This window comes from Chlorocebus sabaeus, chromosome 18 (genome assembly GCF_047675955.1).
Source record: "Chlorocebus sabaeus isolate Y175 chromosome 18, mChlSab1.0.hap1, whole genome shotgun sequence".
NCBI lineage: Eukaryota > Metazoa > Chordata > Mammalia > Primates > Cercopithecidae > Chlorocebus > Chlorocebus sabaeus.
Window position 1 is genome coordinate 42,182,856 of NC_132921.1, and position 23,084 is coordinate 42,205,939.

General features: G+C 36.9%; 1 long non-coding RNA gene across 1 annotated transcript in view; it reads left to right on the forward strand.

Annotated features, from left to right (window-relative positions):
* The window catches only part of LOC119618479 (uncharacterized), a 30,314-nt gene extending 18,874 nt beyond the window's left edge, over nt 1-11,440 (forward strand). The window contains exons 2-3 of the long non-coding RNA XR_005234772.2: nt 5,797-5,910; nt 6,241-11,440. This is a non-coding gene — a long non-coding RNA (uncharacterized lncRNA). The remainder of the gene's footprint in view (nt 1-5,796; nt 5,911-6,240) is intronic.
* The last annotated feature ends 11,644 nt before the right edge of the window (nt 11,441-23,084 follow it).

Consider the following 23,084-nt stretch of genomic DNA (forward strand, 5'->3'; position numbering starts at 1 on the left):
ATAGATCATATATCCAGGTTCCTTCTGGATAGGGCCACTTGGCTACCTCAAATTTATGTCTAAAATTAATTTCAGTAACAACATTTCTTGCCAAACATATTTCCCAAATGGGTATTCACGATTTTGGGTGATCACTTTATCATTCAATCTATCATCAACATTAGAAATTGGCAATTAATCTCAACTTCTATGACATATATAATGAATGTCAGTCCCTTCTGGTATTTCTTCCTTAATATCTTCTTCACTTACTTTATGTTTTTCATTCAAAAATTACTGAGGTATTTAAAAATGTTACAATTTCATTCAGAATTATTACCGTATCCCACTAACTGGTCTTCCTGACTCTTGTCTTATTCTTCTCCAATTCAGTCTTCATTGTGCTACAAGGAAAATCTGTCAAATCACTTCCCTGCTTTAACATTCTTCAAACCATTCATGATAAAACATAAAATCATTATTTAAGATATCCAAATTATTTATAATGTATCAATTTCTTGGCCTATTTTGCCTGGTTACAAATGACACCAAAATTTAGTGGCTTAAAACAAGAAAGTTGTTTATGTTGCTCCACATTAAGTACAATTTTTGCAGGGCTAGTCACAGTCAGATCACCTCTACTTTACTCAATGTCAGCTGAGGCAACTGAAGGGCTCCGGACTGGATTCATCTGAGGGAATTTATGGGGGCATCTGGGTCTTTCTATGATGTTGCTGTGAAGATGTCATCTGAGGCTGCGGTCATCTAAAAGCTTGATAGGGGACTGGAGGAGCTGCTTCCAAGGTGGCTCACTTACATGACTGTTGTAGGAAGCTTCTGTTCGTCCTCACCCAGCGGCTCTCTCCACAGAGGAGAGACGCACCATGTAGTAGCTCAATTTCCTCAGAGTGATGGTACAATGGCAAGGACAACAGGCTAACGATGAACTCATGGAATTTACTTCTAGGATGCTAAGAAATAAACGAAAATAAGTAAGACTGTGCCACCGAGGCAAGACATCATGAAGTAGAGATTATTGATTAGTCTGAGTGAAAAAAAAAACTAGTACTAATACTTGATGCAGGAAGAGTTTTTACTACCAAATAAAGACAATAGTTAAGAAAAAAGTAGTGAGATAAAAGTGTATCTGTTGGTCAATGTCGGCTGTTGGTTGGGAAGACTCACAGAGTTGGGTCAATTGGTAAGAACACCTGCTCAAGGACTCTTCAAGTTGCTTCTTGGCTATCTCATAGCACAGTGAAAAATATTCAAGGGTAATGAGAAAGCCAAGTGAAAGCTGTGGTCTTTTTATGACCTATCCTCAGAAGCCAGGTATAATCACTTCCTTTATACTCCATTAATTTGAGAAGTCACAACCCCTCCCAGGTTCAAGGGGATGAGAAAAGACTCTGCCTCTTGAGGGGTGAGTAGCAAGTTTCTGGAATTCCATATGGGACCAGAAATATTGCTCTTGCTGTGTTTGAAGAATTCAATCTGATGCACAGTACTGTTGTTTAATTCACTGCTCATTGTTTTGATATTGTAGTATTTCTGAATTGCAATTTTCAACAGAGATAACATGTTTGATATAGTTTCCCCCATAGATATTCATCCCTTTGAGTGCACTGTCTGTCAATCAATTCTTTCTTATCCCCTATTCATCCTTCAAGATTTAGTTTGGCTAACATTTTATCTTAAACTCCCTCCCTATATCCCTGGCCTCCAAAGATCGCTCCTCTGGGATCTTTTAAAACTCTACTATTAGTAATATCTTCTTTCTGTTTTCCCAATATTATATTTTACTAACTTGAATACTCCTGTTTCTTCTGTTGGACTCTAAGCAATTTGAGGTCAGTTCTACATCAAATTTGTTTGTATATGTTCTTTGTTAAATGCCTAAAAACTAGTAGGAATGCTATAACTTCCAGTTAAATATTGAATGAATGAGACTGCAGAGATGCTTTGGGATCCTACTGCCAAAGACCTTGTATGTCAGATCGGTGTTCAGAATGTATCCTGGGCCAGTCTACTAAATCTTTGCCTTCGTGAATTAATGATGAGCATTTATTTTGATGGCATTAATCAAAGAAGGATGATAGAACTAACATGATGGCAGGATGATATAGGATAAGCCAAGTATAGGAGGCAGGGTGTTGCTGATGATCCATAAAAGGGCAACAGCAACTGTCTCAAGCAAGGTATTATATGCAGGTAGAGAAAAAGATTCAATGAGCCTTAAAATCTAGTTGCAATCATATGATGCATTAAGCATTTTTTTTCTAAAGGGCTGTGGCTACACTGTCAAGACAATTTCTAAACTAAGCAATTCCTGACCTGATTTTTGGAAGCTGATAAGTCACATACTTATAGACTTAGAGGCTTTACTGGTGTAGGTCATTTGTAATGCTCAGTGCTTGTAGTTTAAATTAGCATGGCTTTTACAGATCCCTTAATGTGCATAATCTGACCCAATAGTGAGATGGTTTTAAGAAAGATAGAGTTTAGGGAAAAATATATATGAAACGATTTTTGAAGATTTCCCAGGTGCTAGCAGACTAATTTAAAGGACCTTAACTGAATTCTGATCAGAACCTCTCCAAATATCTCTGTCACATCTAAATGTGGCCATCTGGCCACTCCATTGTAATATTTTCAAATTGTGACCAGCAATGGAGATGTTGAATTTGGGCTCAAACCCGAGTTTACTCTGTAAAAGAGAAATTGTCAGTGATAGAAAGGAGAACAAGTTTGATTGGCATTTCCTTAGTAGAGAATCCGTGAACACATCAAACACATGATTTTATGTGTATGTGAAGAAATAATGCTTTTATTCCAAATAACTATTTAGCATTCATATATAGTATTTTGATGAAAAAATGATATTCAGTTAGAACCCATTGTGATCTACATAATGTAGAGATATAAAGAGAAATAGTTATTACTCTTAAGACACTAACATAATTTGAAATACAAAATACATGAGAAATTAGAATCCACAGCAGTGCCTGATTATCATATACAGCAGTACTATTGAAACACTAAACTTACAAGACGTTTTGAACAAAAGAGAACTGAGGCTACTTCAGCCAAACACTATACATAATTTCATCTATCACAATAATGCTTTAAGGTATTATCCCATTTTCAAATGAGAAAATTGAACGCATGTGTTTGAAAAAAGCTCAAATTGGAGCTTGATTCTCACTCCAGAGATATTTATTTTTCTAATTTGCCATCCTGTCACTTATTTTTTTTTTTTAATGATAGTATGGAGTGACAGTATGAGCAATATAGACAGTATGAGTGATATAGAAATGAATATTTTTGGAATATCACCTTTTTTTTTTTTTTTGAGACTGAGTCTCGCCCTGTCGCCCAGGCTGTAGTGCAGTGGCGCGATCGATCTCTGCTCACTGCAAGCTCTGCCTCCTGGTTCACGCCATTCTCCTGCCTCAGCCTCCCTAGTAGCTGGGACCACAGACGCTCGCCACCACGCCTGGCTACTTTTTTTTTTGTATTTTTAGTAGAGACAGGGTTTCAATGTGTTAGTCAGCATGGTCTAGATCTCCTGACCTCGTGATCTGCCCGCCTCGACCTCCTAAAGTGCTAGGATTACAGGTGTGAGCCACTGCACCCGGCCAGATACTTAATTTTTAAACAAACTGAAATCAGTTTGACTTCATACCCGAGGTAGAAAATTAGCCCAGCCTTGAAAGATGAGTAAGTTTGGAGAGGTGAAAATGCAGATAGTAAAACGGGGAGAAAGACATGATTGAACAAATGCAGATGGGAAAGAATTCAGATTGTTGATAAGCAGGTCTATGGGAGTCAATGGGAATCCTTCCCCCCACATCAACGATCAAATAAATGCGTTGTTTAGGGCAATAAAGAGGTAAATAGTTTGAAAGGGAGGTAGTGCCCATGGAGGGTCTTGATATCAGTTGGTACTGTAAAAATGTGTATATTTTCTCTTGACAACATATTCTTTTATTTTTCTTTTTTCACTAAAGGTTATTTGATATTACATAGTCTAGTGGATGTACAAGTCTCTATATTGCACATGAACTGGAGATGAAATATTACTTTTAAATTTTTAAGATTAAGGTATTACAATTAATGGCAGCATTGAAATGAAGAGTAATGACAGATTCAAATGTAGGACTGGTTCCCACAAGCGCCAAGCCCACTCTTTATAAGTCATCATGGAATCAAACCTTTGCCAAGCTATGTTTCTATGTCTGCCTTTTGGGAGGACTTGCCAGGTAAAAACATCTAGGTCAAAAGTAACTCACTGTAATATACAGTGAGGGGACAAAGGGAAAATGAGTCCAAGATTCCATTCTGTTCTCACCATTATCATCCACCTACCCTAGATCCCCAACCACCCCTACCAACTGCTGGGCCCAACAGTTCCATGCTATAACTACAGCAAAACATCCCACTTTTCAGTTCACAAAAACACGTAAGTACCTTCAACTCTGGGGGTACTTTAGATACCTGAACCGTTCTTCTCTCCTTTCCTAACAGAAAAATCTAAAGTCAGCTAAATGTTCTTTGTTTTAGCAAGCTTTATTAACCTATTCTCCTACCTGAGTATCTTCATATTGGTGCATACCTATTAAAGTCTTTATCTATTGCATAACATTCACTTTTTTTCTGCCCAAATCTGAGTCCCTTGGAAATGGCTAATTTTGTTAATTTTTTTTTTTCTGTCCTCATCCTCAGTGTTTTGCTGATGTTTTAGAATAAATAAATGTTCTGAAGTCTGTGAAAATCTCTGTATTTTAAATCACAATGTTTGAGAGAAAATTCTAATTGGTAAAAATACATACGAAATATAGAAGAAAATCATTCATTTATTTTTTTTTTAGTAAGATGATTTCTGAATGGGAATCTTGAAGAGATGAACTGGAAACCTGAGACCCTTAAGAAATATTATAGTTTTGTTGTCCGTCTTAGGCAAAGTAAAAATGAAATCTGCTAGCCTGGGTTTTCCAACAGGCATGTATGGGAAGGAGGCAATGAGGAATAAGAGAGAGAAGATGAAGGAAATTCCAGCAGGAAAGTAACATATTTAGCTCAAGCAGAGAGAGCTCTTAAGTTAATGAGATGCCCTACATGCTCTCAGCTTATGTTACTCGTGGAGGAACTGGGTATAGCTCTGAGTCTGGAGGCAGTGCAGGAAGCCACAGGATACCCCATCGCCACCCCTCAATAATCATATTGGTAGCACAGAGGCGCCTTTTTGATGTGGCTTCTGCCATGGAGCAATACAAAGACACCTAAATATGACTGACTCCAACACACAGGATTGCAGGCTCCCTCCTGGCTTCCACAACATAAATGGCCTTTCAAGCAGCAGGAGCTTGGGGGACCAGGCTGGCTTTTGACAAAACTGTAGAATCAGCCAACCTGTCTTCGGCACCCTCCCATCACTCACTTCCATTTCCATGCTGTTTCCCTCTCCTGGAGCTCAGTGCTCTTTCCCTGCTCATCTCTTGCCCTCAGGCAGGGAGTCATCCAGTTGCAGATATATGGATTCAGAAACTGGAGCTCTCCTTCTCAGCCTACTGGCTAGGTTTCCTTGTTCAATCTTTGACATCTCTGTTCCTGGGATTTTTTAAAACACACACAAATAAAAGAGTGACACAGAGAGGACCTCTAAAGAATCTTCTGTCTCTTCTCTTCTTGTTTAGGACATTATTTGAATTAATGGTGAAGGTGAAAGTCTCACAGTAAAGCCAGCCCATTAGTGCATTGTTATTGGTTTAGAATTAATTTACTTTATTTCTTTCTCCTCTCTTTTTCCACCACTAGGAACTGCCTTTGAAGCTCAGACCCACCGGTCTACTACTACTACTCTTCATGCCTCTTCACTGGAGGAAATATAGGAGTCATCCAGCATCCAGGAAGGAAACTCAGAGGGTGGGGGTGAGTCAAAGGGACCCAACCGGGCTTGTTCTGTGGAGGGCTGAAGCCAAATCCACCAACTACTCAAGGATCTGTTCAAAATTGGAAGCATGAAATAAACAGTACATCCGTATTGAGGAAAGGAAGATGGGGTGAGAAAGTAAGTGTGGGGAACTAAATCAGTGTGGGTAATAGGCCAGGGTGAAGAAGAAAAAGGCAGAGCACACAGCAGCTGGTCTGGGGTCCACAGTAATATTCAGGATTTTTCCCCGTATAGATGAAATTGCTGCTTCAGAATTATTTCTCAAAGTGAGTTAATTATTTTTCTCCCATGTTGATACCTACAACCAGGTTTCAGGACAACTTGCTGGTGGAGCGTGAGCAGAAGGGGTTAGACGGTTCTGCCCTTCTGGAGCAGGTGTCTGACCGCAGCAATTCTGGAGCATCTGAGTCTGTCCTGAAGCTACCTCTTTGAGGTGACAGATGACTCAGCCAGGGGCCAGATGGAACAGGGATTTTATAAGCCTGGCTTTATTTTTTTGTTTCTTTTCTTTTCTTTTCCGTTGTTTTTTTTTTTTTTGCCTTGCCTTCACCTCTTTGTTTCCTCACCAAAGTCAGCAGCATGATGTCACTGAGCACAGGTTGGGAGAGTGGAGTCAAGGTTAAGGTATAGCAGAAGAAATCATCATGACTACTCTCTCTTCCCACATCACACTCGATGGCTTACTCTCCAAATGAAGAGCTATGAATATCTAACAGGACAAATAAGCCACGGGCCTGGAGCTCAAGACTTTTTGGCGACTTAGGGATACAAGCTTAAATTGATAGTAAGGATGCCAGTCTAGGACAAACGTTCTCCTCCCTAGGTAGTCATCAGTTTGGCTATCTTCATTGGAAAATTGTCTTCGGTAGCTCTCATAAAAAATGGAACAGGAGATCAAGACCATCCTGGCTAACCCGGTGAAACCCCGTCTCTACTAAAAAATACAAAAAAACTAGCCGGGCGAGGTGGCGGGTGCCTGCAGTCCCAGCTACTTGGGAGGCTGAGGCAGGAGAATGGCGTGACCCCAGGAGGCGGAGCTTGCAGTGAGCTGAGGTCTGGCCACTGCACTCCAGCCTGGGCAACAGAGCGAGACTCCATCTCAAAAACAAAACAAAACAAAACAAAACAAAAAACAACAACAATAAAAAGGAACAGGGTGCAGATGTTGGTTTGACAGTTCTGACACAGAAACACCTTTCTCGTCTGGCAACCTAATTTCTCAGGGATTGAAGGAAGTTCATCAACACTTTATAAAGTTCCTTGGCAAGATTAAAAGTTGTTTGAATCAGGCCCTGAAGGTTGATCAATAGCTGCTGGTCTCCCTTTTCAGCACAGAGGCCTGCTTTTTTTTTTAAATCTCTGCCAGGGTCTGAAACCTGATAGGGATCATCTTCATACAGCTGAAACAAATGTTCTATCATGCATGGTACTGTATTCCCTCCCTCTCCCTCTTTCTCTATGATCCAGTAACTTTGCTGTGGATAAGGTTGGTAAGACATCATCTGAATTAAGTAGTCAAATTAAATATTCTGAGCACAGGCAAATGGTAATAATGTGCCAAGTGATAAATTACAATTAGAGGAACACAGTGTCTTTTCTGTGAAATTCCTTCTAAAAATACATAACCTGAACATTTTCATGAAGAAAAAATGTCAACAAAACTCAAATTGAGGACATTAACAAAATAATTGGCTTGCAATCTTCAAAAATATCAAGGTCAGACAAGTCAAGGAAAGACTGAGGGACTTTTCTAGATTGAAGGAATCTAAAGATACATTATAACTAAACCAACTCATGATCCTGCATCAGAGCCTTTTGCCAAAAAGGGAACTATTGGTACAATTGGCAAAACTTGAATGGGCATCTGTGTATTTGCTAATGGTAATATATCCATATTAATTTCCTGCTTTCCTGCTCTTACAGTGGTTATGGAGAATATCCTTGTTTGTAAGTGAAACTTAAATATTTGCAGATGATTGGCTGGAACATCAATAACTTACTCTCCAGTCAGGAACATATTTTTGGCTTTTTTTGTTTGTTTGTTTGTTTTGAAACGGAGTCTCGCTCTGTCACCGAGGCTGGAGTGCAGTGGTGCCATCTCAAGTTTAAAAAGCTAAAAAAAAAGTCTCTATTCATAGACATAATGGTTCCAGGTGTTAAAGTTCCTTTAAGGGTCCCCTGTCCTTAAAAAGAGAATAACTTACGTGGGGTTAATGTGCATTTATTTTAGAAAGCAAATATTTAATATTAGGAAAATAGAATATTTTCATCGAAAGACCACTGAATTGGGATATCTGAGCCTTAGTTTCTTACTCGGCATGGGCAGAAGCATGTGTGACAGTTTACCCCTGACACTTAGCTTCCTCTCATGTACATGGTTGACCACTCTCAAGCTTTGACAGAGAAATTTCACATTAATTGACAGAAATTAAAGTGCTTAAAATACCCCCACAGAAATAAAGTATCATTCTTTTTTGAGAAAGATATTTTAATTGATTTTTAGATAAATAAGAATGGATATGTTTTAACCTTCTTTCTAATGTAACTGAATTTATTTCTTACTTTTATATTTTGTGTATAGACACAGACTCAGGTTACTGTAAGTTCTGTTTTCAAAAACAAATGGAGTTGCCCTGTTTGACTAACATTTAAGACGTGGGGCTTAATGGTAAAGTTGCACTCATCTCTCATTTGCAACAATGACAGAGGAATCCACAAATACTCAGATTGTCCATGTAAATAATGTGCTTTCCTAACCTCTTTGTTATAGAAGAATCATGGATTGAAAAGATGACTAAGAGAGGAAAAGAGGTTTATCAAACTAATTACATCAAAGGGAGCTGAAGTTACCCTGTTTCCGTTCTCAATCAGAAAAGTAATATTAGTCATCTGAGAAAAGTGATTCCCCTACCCACACTGCCAGGCAACCACATATTTGCTTTAGGCACCATAGATCAGTTGACATTTCCTAAAGTTTTATAGAAATCACATAATGTATTATGTATTCCTTTTTCTTTGCTGGCTTCTTTCATTCAGCATAATTACTTTGAGATACGTCCAGTTTGTATATATTGATAGTTTGTTTTTATTGCAGGTAAGTATTACACAGCTATACCAAAATGTGTTATTTCATTCACCTCTTGAAAGACAACTGAGTTGTTTCCAGTTAGGGGGCTCTTAGAAATAAAGCTTCTGTGAACGTTCATTTACAAGTCATTCATGATCATGTAATTTTTTTCTTCTCGTTAAACATCTAGAGATAGAATGGCTGAATCATATGGTATGTATATGTTGAACTTTTTAAGAAACTGCCAAAGTATTTTCACTGGCAATGTATGAAAACCCCAGTTTCTTCACATTCTCACCAAACTGGATATACCTCAGCCTTTAAAATGTTTGCCAGTCTCACTATTCACAATAGCAAGGACTTGGAATCAACCCAAATGTCCATCAGTGACAGACTGGATTAAGAAAATGTGGCACATATACACCATGGAATACTATGCAGCCATGAAAAAGGATGAGTTCGTGTCCTTTGTAGGGACATGGATGCAGCTGGAAACCATCATTCTCAGCAAACTATCGCAAGAACAGAAAACCAGACACCGCATGTTCTCACTCATAGGTGGGAATTGAACAATGAAATCACTTGGACTCTGGAAGGGGAACATCACACACCGGGTCCTATTATGGGGAGGGGGGACGGAGGAGGGATGACATTGGGAGTTATACCTGATGCAAATGACGAGTTAATGGGTGCTGACGAGTTGATGGATGCAGCACACCAACATGGCACAAGTATACATATGTAACAAACCTGCATGCTGTGCATATGTACCCTAGAACTTAAAGTATAAAAAAAAAAAAAGTTTGCCAATCTGACAGGTAAGTAGTAGTAAACTTTTGTGGTTTTAATTTTGCATTTCTCTAATGACTAATGATGTTAAGAGTCTTTTCCTATGGGTATCTGCTTTTTATACACAGTCTTTGGTGAAATACCTGCTGAAATATCTTACTTATTTTTTAAGCTAGGATGTTTGGTTTATTATGGAGTTTCAAGAATTATTAATATAGATGTAAGTCAGACATTGTACATATGTCTTGTAGATATTTTTACTGAGGCCATAGATGGCCTTTTCATTTTCTTAATAGTGGCTTTTGAAAAACAGAAGTTAATTTTTGTGTGTAATATGAGACATGTATTATTATTATTTTTATTATTATTATGCATATAACTATTCAATTGTTCCAGCATCCTTTACTGACCTTCTTGGGTTTCCAAATAGATAAAATGCAAGTCTCAATTTCATCAAATAAATTTCCAAGTTGCATTACCATTATATTTTACTTTTAGTATATCAAATACTCTTTACAACTGTCTTCTGAAGCACTCAATTAAAATAGAAATGTATTACAGGATTTTGGCATGGTTTTATAAGGTAATATATAACTTACCTTTGAGAGTATTGTTCTGAAATTAATAACCATTAAAAACACTATGCGTGTCTTTTTTCTTTCATATTATTATTTTTACTCTTTTTTATTTTTAATTTTTTTTAAATCACCTTTTATATTCAGAGGGTACATATGCAGGTTTGTGATCTGGCTGTGTTATGTAATGCGGAGGTTTGGGCTTCTAGTGAACCCATCGTTGAAACAGTGAACGTTATAATAAATAGGTAGTTTTTCAACCCTGTTTCCTCTCCCAGCCTTCCCTCTTGCGAAGTTTGCAAAGTCCATTTTTAAAATCTTTATGTGTATCCACTTTTAGCTCCCATTTATGAGTGAGAACATACAGTATTTGGTTGTCTGCTTCTGAGTTATTTCATTTAAGCTAATGGCCTACAGCTCCATCCATGTTGCTGCGAAAGACATGGTTTTATTCCTTTTATGGCGGCATAGTATTCCATGTGTATATGTATATTCATACTATATATATTCATACTTTATATATGATATAGATATATCTATATCATACTTTCTTTACCCAATACACTGTTGATGGGCACCTAGGTTGATTCCATGACTTTATTATTGTGAATAGTGCTGCAATAAACACAAGACTGCAGGTACGGGTGTCCTTTTTGAAACAATTACTTTTCCTTTGGCTGTATACTTAGTAGTGGGATTGTTGGATTGAATAGTAGTTCTATTTTTAGTTCTTTGAAAATCCCCATACTGTTTTCCATTGGAGTTGAACTAACTTACATTCTCACTAACCGTGTATAAGTGTTACCTTTTCTCTGCAACCTTGCCAACATTGGGTATTTTCTGAGTTTTTAATGATAGGCACTCTGACTGGTGTAAGATGATATCTCATTTTGGCTTTAATTTGCATTTCTCCGATGAGTAGCGATGTTGAGCATTTTTTCATATTTTTGTTGGCCGCTGTATGTCTTCTTTAGAGAAGTGTCTGTTCATGTTCTTTGCCTGCTTTTTAATGGGGCTATTTGTTTTTTCTGCTATGTATGTTTAGTGTACTAAAAAATCAGTAACACACTGTTATCCACAAGAGTATGCCCACAGTAAATGCTTTTAGACTGTTGAAATGTCGTGGTTTTTATGCATGTACTGAGTGTTCTATCTCTTCCTCATGGTCAGAGTGTCAGTTACAATTCTAAAATGCCTCAGTGTTCCTGTACTTAGCACAGTTAACTGAATTTTATTTCTTTATTTGGGATTTCAGATCCTCAATAGTTAAATAGTAAACATCATATGCAAAATTTAATGAAGTTTTTAAGAAACAATATACAGGTTTAATGCAGAGATTGTATAATAGCCTTAATGGGAACTTTTTTTTTTTCCTACTTTTCTAGTAGAATTTAAGCTGGCTATCTACCCAAATCTTGACTTGACCATATCTGAGGAAAGGAAGTGGTATTTTCTTACTTGTAGATGGCACTTTGTATTTTACAAAATAATTACACATATTAACCCATTCGATAAACATTACACACAACAAATATTGTCCATATTGTCTTACTTAATTTCCCCACTGCCATACAAGTGGGACATAAACAAATCATATAACTACAGTAAATATACACATTATGTATATACTATATACATCTTCATATTCACAAATCTTGAACTGACATTTAGCATTTCATTTAATTATGAAGGAAGGCAACAAAACACAGTTCTGTTAACAATATCTTGACTTTTTCACCAACAGAAGTCACGTTTATGTTCAAATCACATCTAACTTGTTGCAGACATTCCAAAACATTGCATCTGCTAATCATTTTAATATAATAATTGTGGTTATTAAACTGCCTTCTAGCTTGCATTTTTAAACGTTAAAATATATATATATTAACATTTTTAAATGTTAAAATAAATATATTTAACATTTTTAAATGTTAAATATATATATATTATATATATATTTATATACTGCTATGCCACACATTTATTGGTTTAGTTGTAGTTGTTTTTTGTTTTTCTTTTTTTCAACAGAGTCTTGCTCTGTCACCCAGGATGGAGTGCAGTGATGCAATCCCGGCTCACTGCAACCTCTGCCTCCCGGGTTCAAGCGATTCCCCTGCCTCAGCCTCCCGAGTAGCTGGGACAACAGGTGCACATCACCACACCCAGCCAATTTTTTGTATTTTAGCAGAGACGGGGTTTCGCCATGTTGGCCAGGCTGGTCTTGAACTCCTAACCTTGTGATCCACCCGCCTCGGTCTCCCAAAGTGCTGGGATTACAGGCGTGAGTCACGGCGCCCAGCCGGTTTAGTATTTTAGTAACTGCATTTCAGTATAATTGGTTTATTTTGAAATCCTATATATTGAGTTATAGCCACTACAAGTTTTAAATGCATTTATTTCATAATATTTAATATAATTCTATACTGAAAAGAAGCCCAAACTGCCAAAGGGGTCTACAGAGTAAGAATGCTTAAGAATTCCTAAAATAGAGTTATATACAGGATCAACTAAAGACATTAAAAACATAGTGCTGAGTGTTGAAAAAACAAATTTGGTTGAAATCTAAAGTGCAATACCATTTATGTCCATTGAAAAATCAAAGTCACACCACATTAAAAATACATACAAACAAGCAAGCATACATATATTAAAGAGAGGAAAGTGATGAGTAAATGCACATGTGGGAGTGGGCTTTAGGTAGAAAGATCAGGTATATAAGATAAAAGTGATGAAATAAAGATCATGTAAAAATCCATGATGCTAGGTGTCTGCATAGGAGGGTCAAAAAGGAAAAATAAAATGAAGATATTTATGTTGGTTCGAGACCCATCACCTCTAGTAAGCCACTCAATATCCAAAAAAATCCTTAAAAGAGAGAGTCCTTTATCTCTGGATTTACAACAGTCAGACTCTACTTATGTAGGATAGGAAGTATTTCTCTCTCTTTCTCTCTCTCTCTAAATAGCAAGGGGTCTAACATAGGGATGCGCTTGGAGTTTCCTTTATCTGCTCTTATCAACGGAGCCAAGAATTTTTTTTCTTTCCATCACCACTTGTCACTTCATCAACATTTAAAGCAACCCTGTTTTTCTAAAATATGTGGGGCTTGTCGTCTCAGCACAAATGGCCTTTGAATGGCGTCTCAAACAAACCAAAACAGTGTTGGTCCATGCGTGTGCCTGTACATTGAGGCAAAGTGTAAGTATATACTATTTGTGTACCACAGATCACATTCTGCATTCCACATGTATTCCCCACAGCTCTTCATTTCAATCCTGACCACATAATGCATTGCTTCACAACATTTGTCAACTGAAAATACATTAGAATTGTTTGACAGCAAATAAGACATAATTTTCTTTGTATAAATTATGGATTTACATCTTTGACCATGGGAAAGCCATATAAATACTTCCATACGTGTCAAAATTTCTTTTAGTAGATTTCAATTAGTATCCTATATTCTCATTACTTATCAGAAATATGCCCTTTTCTCATGAATTTCATGAACTTGACCCATGGCAGTTTATCTTAAGACATTTTATTGGCATACTAGTTTGTTGGCCACACTTTTCCCTTGACAAAGCTGGTTACTCTGCATTCAAATGTGTGTCTTGGAAGCTGGTCAATGAAAACATATGGAAATATGGCAGGGAACACACACTGGGAGGGGGAGCATCAGGAAAAATAGCTAATGGATGCCGGGCATAATACCTAGGGGATGGGTTGATCTGTGCAGCAAACCACCATGGCAGACATTTACCTATGTAACAAAACTGTATATCCTGCACGTAAGCCCTGGAAATTAAAAACTTTGAAAAAAAAAAGTGTGTTTCATCTTTCTCTATATGAAATTGACTACTTTTAATTCACCAGAATATAAGTGCTATGAGGACAGGGTTTTTATTACTCTTAATTCTCTTACATATACCCACTGAGTTATTCCTCAATAAATATTTGTCGAAGCAATTATATGAGCAATAAAAGAAAATATAAGGTAAATTACATTTATTTTGTAAAATTTCCTTGTAGTTTATATTTCTGTTAAGTTTCCCATAATGTGTAAGGTTTCCCATATAATTTTCTAATAAAATATTTAAAAATATCAGTTCATTTATTTCAGTGGTTTCCTTGCTTACAGCCTAGCAATTCTTGACAAACTATGGTGATTATTTTTAAAACTTATTTAGGAGCTGATGAAAGCAGAATAACATTACCATCTCTAATTTGTTCTAATTATTTAGAAAAGAAAACTTATTACAATTTACTGGTTTAAATCACATACTGTATGCTGCTCGTTTAAAAAATACATTAATTCCAGTGAGTAAATAAGCAAATTTTCGATATATTCTGCCAATCATTACTTAATATTTAAACTCATGCTGAGATATCTCTATATTGTACTTTTATAATATTTTATTCTAAAAATGTTTTCCTATCTGTTGAAATTAAGAATAGATATTTTATGACTAATTTCCATCATATATTGAATTCCCAATCCAGACCTTTTAATACCTGTATTACTTACACACAAGTTTTCTGTCATAAACTAACCACGTTGCCTACTATCAAAAGTTCTTCCCAGAAAGTGATTTTGGCAGACTATATAGCTAACCAACTATTAAAATCAAAGCTATACGAATTATATACATTTTTTAAAAAATAACTGATTAAGAATATTAAAGGAAACAAATCTATGTGCATTTCAGGGTAACCAATGTATGTGATTTATTAGGATTTTTAAAGAGTGTGGGACAATGTTAAATCCAGTTATTCAAAAAGGACGAGAAAATGAGAATAGAAAACAAAAGTGTATGAGCTCCTAGAGAAAGTGAATAATTTAATTAGAAATGACTGGACAGAAAAGTTCCATTGTGGGAGGGACAAGAACAGTGACAAGAGACCAGTTTTATCAGGTCAGCTCATTGCTTGCCAATCTTATTTAAACTTCATCACTTTCCAGATTGGAAGGGTGAGTTTCTAATTAGCTCCTTTTTCATCAGTCAAGGCTCAATCTCTCTAAACAATCTTTGGGTAATGATCATATCCCCACTTTGATCAACTTTGGGGAAACTGCAGAGCCAAATATAATACAGGTGCTTATGAAATTTTGCTCAACCACCTGTTCTCTAGACCCCTGGCTGACCCAGTTAACAAAGATCAGTGTACTTCAATTAGTCCAAGTGATACCAAATATAACCAACCCTTAATTAACACTGGGCACTTTTCTCTCAACCTTGCAATCTGATTGTCTCAAATTAATCTTCAGTATATTTTATATCTCAATGAAAGAATCAAAAAGAACCTGTACCTCGAACCTAAAATAATATATGTATAATCTTGGCTACAATAACAAGGCCTATAATCCTCCCCTACTTAATTTACTATTCATTTAATTTGTTCATATTTTACTTGCCTTGGGGCTAAAACAACTGTTTGTATAGAACTGTTAAAGCATTTTCCTTATGCCAAAAATAAATGTCTCAAACTTTGCTGTCCATAAGAATCATCTGGGGAATCAGTAAACAAGCAGAATCCCAGATTCTAGGTCTCACTTCCGAATTACAGAATAAACCTAGGTCGGATGTAGTCTAGGGATTGGCAGGTTCAACAGATTTTCTAGGTAACTCAAGTGTAGACCAACACCTGACCTGAGGATCATGACAACAAACTTTGATTTAGGAAAATCAGCTTTGAATGAAGCTTCTCAATTTTTCGTTGAATATTTATTTCACTGTTTAATTGTAAAATAATACTTTAATGTAGGGTAATGGGACTATTTCCAGCAAAGAAAAATCCCGTAAGAGGTAGATGAAAAGTGTCTGGGACTTATAAACAAAGAGATAAGAATAACTCTTTAATTTTTCTCCATGCTCATCTCCAATTTGTTAATCCTTTTATTAATTGTAAACAAAAAAAAATCAGTTTCTATCATTTTCCATGAATATATATGCATTTATTTATATATATACACGCATACAAATGTATATATATAATGTGTGTGTATATATATGCGTGTATATATATAAATATGTATATGTTTTCCTGGAGTGTGCGTGTGTGCGTGCATGTGTGTATATACACACACACATGCTTAGGTATATATAAGCACATCTGGAGACAAGATAAATGCCCTCTCTACATGATGGAGTTAAAATGTTGCAGTGGTTAAAGGTTTGTGGTCAGGAGTCTCATAGCCTGCATTTGAAACCTGGCTCTACTGTGTACCAAGTGGGCAAAGTTCTCTATCCTGTCTACACCAGCTGCTGCTTTTTCACCTGGAAAATAGGGTTAATGGTACATATTTATTAAGATTAGTGTAAAAATTAAATTTTGGCTCATAGATACTGCTTCACATATGATTGTTTACTGACAGATAACAGTGTTCTCTCACTTCTTTTTACTGTTTATGCCACTATGTATTTAAAATTTCTCTATTAAACTTGAAGTTTTATTTTTTATTACCTAGTATTATAAGTGTGTCATATGCATAAAAATTTCCATTTCTTAAAAAGGAATGTTTCTTCTTTAAGGGCAGGCAATATTTATTACTACCTTTATGGTAGCCAGTAGAAAGGCACATGCTTAATGCAACATGTGCTCAGTAAATATGCACTCAGGTGCATTATGATACTCACCAAGTAAATTATATATGTGTGTGTGATGTGTGTGTCTGTGTATATTATTTACCATTGTATAACAAATTGTCTACAATTTAGCAGCTTAAAACAGCACACATCTATGACACATATTGATTATCTCAACATTTCTGTGAGTCAGGAATCTTGACACAGATTAACTGGGTTCCCTGTTTCAGGGTCTATAACAAGGTTGCAATCAAGCTTTGGGCCAGGGCTTCAGACTCCTCCAAATGCCTGACTTGGGAAAGATTCACTTCAAAGCTCACTCACCTGGTCGTAGGCAGAATTCAGTTCCTTCCAGATTGCTGGACTGAGGACCTACCTCTGTTCCTTGCTGGTAATTATTCAGAGGCTGCCCACAGTTCCTCACCACGTGTGACTCTCCAGCTTACTTCATCAGAACAAGCAGGAAAGAAATTCCAGGAGGAGACTGCTGAAAGCAAGATGGAAATCAGTCTTTTGTACCCTAATTATGACCATACTTTATTCTAGGCAAGTCTCTAGGTCCAGTCTATGCTCAATGGGAGAGAATTACTCAAAGGCATGAATACCAGAAAGCAATGATAATTGGAAGCCTTGTGAGCTTATGTTAAAAATACCACTATACATGTACATGTGTATGGTAAGGCATACTTAACACTTTAAGTAGCCGGGAGGTGATTAATAGGGACTTTTTTTTTTTTTTAAGTTCCAGGATACATGTGCAGAATGTACAGGTTTTTTTACATAGGTATACGTGTGCCATGGTGGTTTGCTGCATCTATTGACCCATCCTCTAAATTCCCTCCCCTAGCCTCCTACCCACCAGCAGGCCCTGGTGTGTGTCATTTCTCTCCCTGTGTCCATGTGTTCTCATTGTTCAACTCCCACTTAGGACTGAGAACATGCAGTGTTTGGTTTTCTGTTCCTGTGTTAGTTTGCTGAGGATGATGGCTTTCAAGCTTCATCCATTTCCCTGCAAAAACATGATCTCATTCCTTTTTGGGTATGTACCACATTTTCTTTATCCAGTCTATCACTGATGGGCATTTGGGTTGGTTCCATGACTTTGCTATTGTTGCAATAAACATATGTGTGCATGTGTCTTTATAGTAGAATGATGTATATTCCTTTGGGTATATACCCAGTAATGGGATTGCTGGGTCAAATAGTATTTCTGGTTCTAGATCGCTGAGTAATTACCATACTGTCTTCCACAATGGTTGAACTAACTTTCATTCCCACCAACAGTGTAAAAACATTCCTAATTCTCCAGCGCCTCACCAGCATCTATTGTTTCTTGACTTTTCAATAATCACCATTCTGACTGGCATGAGATGATATCTCACTGTGGTTTTGATTTGCATTTCTCTAACGATTAGTGATGTTGAGCTTTTTTCATGTTTGTTGGCCATTTAAATGTCTTCTTTTGAAAAGTATCTGCTCATATCCTTTGTCTACTTTTTTATTTTTATTTTTATTTTTCTTGTAAATTTAAGTTCCTAGTTAAATTCTGGATATTACACCTTTGTCACATGGGTCGATTGCAAAAATTTTCTCCAATTCTGTAGGTTGTCTATTGAATCTGATGATAGTTTATTTTGCTCTGCAGAAGCTCTTTAATTACATCCCATTTGTCAATTTTGGCTTTTGTTGCAATTGTTTTTGGCATTTTTGTCATGAAGTCTTTGTCCATGCCTATGTCCTGAATGGTATTGCCTAGGTTTTCTTCTAGAGTTTTTGATTTTGGGTTTTACATTTAAGTCTTTAATCCATCTTGAGTTAATTTTTGTATACGGTGTAAGGAAGGGGTCCAGCTTCAGTTTTCTGTATATGGCTACACAGTTTTCCCAGTACATTTATTAAATAAGGGATCCTTTCCCCATTGCTTATTTTTGTCAGGTTTGTCAAAGATCAGATGGTTGTAGATGTGTGGTGTTATTTAAGAGGCCTCTGTTTTGTTTCATTGGTCTATATATCTGTTTTGGTACCAGTACCGTGCTGTTCTGCTTACTGTAGACTTACAGTATAGTTTGAAGTCAAGTAGCATGATACCTTCAGCTTTGCTCTTTTTGCTTAGGATTGTCTTGGCTATATGGGTTCTTTGATTCCATATGAAATTTAAAGTAGTCTCTTCTAATTCTGTGAAGAATGTCAATGATAGTTTGCTGGGAATAACACTGAATCTATAAGTTACTTTGTGCAGTATGGCCATTTTCATGGTATTGATTCTTTCTATCCATAAGGATGGAATGTTTTTCCATTTGTTTGTGTCCTCTTTAATTTCCTTGAGCAGTGATTTGTAGTTCTCTTTGAAGAGGTCCTTCACTTCCCTTGTCAGCTGTATTCCTTGGTATTTTATTCTCTTTATAGCAACTGTGATATGGAGTTCACTCATGATTTGGCTCTCTGCTTGCCTATTTTTGTTGTAAAGGAATGCTTGTGATTTTTGCACATTGATTTTGTATCCTGAGACTTTGCTGAGGTTGCTTATCAGCTTTAGGCGTTTTTGGGCCGAGATGACAGGGTTTGCTAACTATAAAATCATGTCATTTGAAAACAGAAACAATTTGATTTTCTCTCTTGCTATTTGAATACCCTTTATTTCTTTCTCTTGCCTGATTAACCTGGCCAGATCATCCAATACTACGTTGAATAGCGGTAGTGAGAAAGGGTATCCTTGTCCCGTACTGGTTTTCAAAGGGAATGCTTCCAGCTTTTGCCCATTCAGTACGATATTTGCTATGGGTTTGCCTTAAATAGCTCTTATTATTTTGATATATATTCTATCAATACCTAATTTATTGAGAGTTTTTAACATGAATGGATGATGAATTTTATGGAAGGCTTTTTCTGCATCTGTTGAGGTAATCACGTAGTTTTTGTCTTTGGTTCTGTTTATGTGATGGATTACATTTTTTGATTTGCATATGTTGAATCAGCCTTGCATCCCAGGGATGAAGCTGACTTGAGCATAGTGGATAAGTTTTTTGATGTGCTCCTGGATTCAGTTTGCCAGTGTTTCATTGAGGATATTCACACAGATGTTCATCAGGGATATTGGCCTGAAGTTTTCTTTTTTTTGTTGTGTCTCTGCCAGGTCTTGGTATCAGGGCAATGCTGGCTTCATAAAATGTGTTAGGGAGGAGTCCCTTGTTTTCAATTGTTTGGAATAGTTTTAGAAGGTACCAGCTCCTCCTTGTACCTCTGGTAGAATTTGGCTGTGAATCAGACTTGGTCCTGGGATTTTTTTAGTTGGTGGGCTATAAATTACTGCCTTAATTTCAAAACTTGTTGATATATTCAGGGATTTGACTTCATCCTGGTTTAGTCTTGGGAGTATGTGTCCAGAAATTTATCCATTTCTTCTGGATATTATAGTTTATTTGCATAGATGTATTTATAGCATTCTCTGATGGTAGTTTGTATTCCTGTGGAGTCAGTGGTGATATCCTGTTTGCCATTTTTGTTGTATCTATTCAATTCTTCTCTCTTTTCTCATTTATTAGTATTGCTAGTGGTCTATTTTTATTATTGTTTTCAAAAAACCCACTCCTGGAGTCACTGATTTTTTTGAAAGGTTTTTCGTGTCTCTATCTCCTTCATTTCTGCTTTAATCTTAGTTATTTCTTGTTTTCTGCTATCTTCTGGATTAGTTTCCTCTTGCCTCTCTAGCTCTTTTAAATATGATGTTAGGGTATTGATTTGAGATCTCTCTAGCTTTCTGATGTGGGCATTTAGGGGTATAAATTTCCCTGTTAACACTGCTTTAGCTGTGTCCCAGAGACTATGATACGTGTCTCTTTGTTCTCACTGGTTTCAAATAACTTCTTGATTTCTGCCTTAATTTCATTATTTACCCAGGAGTCATTCAGCAGCAGGTTGTTCAATTTCGATGTAATTGTGTGATTTTGAGTGAGTTTCTTAATCCTGAGTTCTAATTTGATTTCACTGTGATCTGAGAGACTGTTATGATTTCCATTCTTTTGCATTTGCTGACGAGTGTTTTACTTCCAATTATGTGGTCGATTTTAGAATGAGTGCTATGCGGTGCTGAGAAGAATGTTTATTCTGTTGATTTGGGGTGGAGAGGTCTGTAGATACCTCTTAGGTCGACTTGATCCAGAGTTGAGTTCAAGTCCTATATATCCTTGTTAATTTTCCATCTTGTTGATCTGTCTGATATTGACAGTGGGGTGTTAAAGTCTCCCACTATTACTGTGTGGGAGCCTAACCCTCTTTGTAGGTCTCTAAGAACTTGTTTTATAAGTTTGAGTGCTCCTGTATTGGGTGCATATATATTTAGGATAATTAGCTCTTCCTGTTTAATTGATCCCTTTACCATTATGTAATGCCCTTCTTCATCTTTTTTGATCTTTGTAAGTTTAAAGTCTGTTTTATCAGAGACTAGCTGTGCAACCCCTGCTTTTTATCTATCTATCTATCTATCTATCTATCTATCTATCTATCTATCTATCTATGTTTTTGCTTTCATTTGCTTGGTAAATTTTCCTCAATCCCTCTATTTTGAGCCTACGTGTGTCTTGGAATGTGAGATGGGTCTCCTGAATATGGCACACCTATGGGTCTTGACTCTTCATCCAATTTGCCAGACTGTGTCTTTTAAATGGAGCATTTAGCCCATTTATATTCAAAGTTAGCATTATTAGGTGTAAATCTGTTCCTGTCATCATGATGCTATCTGTTTTGTTTGTTTGTCATCATGATGCTATCTGTTTTGTTTGTTTGTTTGTTTCACACTCATTGATGGAGTTTCTTCATAGTGTCATTGGTCTTTATACTCTGGTGCATTTTTGCAGTGGCTGGTACCAGCTTTTCCTTTCCATATTTAGCATTTCTTTCAGGAGCTCTTTCAAGGCAGGCCTGGTAGTAATGAAATCCCTCAGCATTTGCTTGTCTGGAAAGGATTTTATTTCTCCTTTGCTTATGAAGCTTAGTTTGGCTGGATGTGAAATTCTAGGCTGAAAATTCTTTCCTTTAAGAACATTGAATATTGGCCCCCAATCTCTTCTGGCTTGTAGAGTTTCTGCTGAGATGTTCACTGTTAGTTTGTTGGGCTTCTCTTTATAGGTGACCTGGCTTTTCTCTCTGGCTGCCCCCAACATGTTTTTTTCCTTCATTTTGATCTTAGAGAATCTGATGATTATGTGTCTCAGGGTTGCTCTTCCTGTGGAGTATCTTAGTGGTGCTCTCTGTATTTCCTGAATTTGTATGTTGGCCTGTCTTGCTAGGTTAGGGAACTTCTCCTGGATGATATCCCGAAGTGTGTTTTTCACTTTGTTTCCATTCTCCCCGTCTCCTCCAGGTACTCCAATCAATCGTCAGTTTGGTATTTTTACTAAGTCCCATATTTCTTGGAGGCTTTGTTCATTCCTTTTCATTCTTTTTTCTCTAATCTTGTCTGCATGCCTTATTTCAGCAAGGTGGTCTTCAAACTCTGATATTCTTTCTTCTGCTTGGTTGATTCGGCTATTGATACTTGTGTATGTTTCACAAAATTCTCCTGCTGTGTTTTTCAGCTTCTTCAGGTTATTTATGTTCCTGTCTAAACTGGTTGCTCTAGTTAGCAGCTCCTCTAACATTTTATCAAGGTTCTTAGCTGCTTTGCATTGGATTAGAACATGCTCCTTTATCTCAGCATAGTTTTTAATTACCCGTCTTCTGAAGCCTACTTCTGTCAATTCATCCATCTCATCCTCCATCTACCTCTGAGCCCTTGCTGGACAGATGTGATCATCTGGAAAAGAAGCACTCTGGCCTTTGGGTGTTCAGTGTTTCTTCATTTATTCTTTCTCATCTTCGTGAGTTTGTCTAGTTTCGATCTTTGAGGCTGCTGACCCTTGGATGGGGTTGTTGTGGGGACTTTTTGTAGTTGTCAATGCTGTTGTTGTTGCTTTCTGTTTGTTTTTCTTGCAATAGTCATGTCCCTCTTCTGTAGGGCTATTGCAGTTTGCTAGGAATTCACTTCAGGCCCTATTCATCTGGTTAGCTTCCATGCCTGGATATGTTACTCAAGGAGGATGGAGAAAATCAAAGATCTGTGCCTACTCCTCCTTCTGGGATCTCTGATCTCGAGTGGC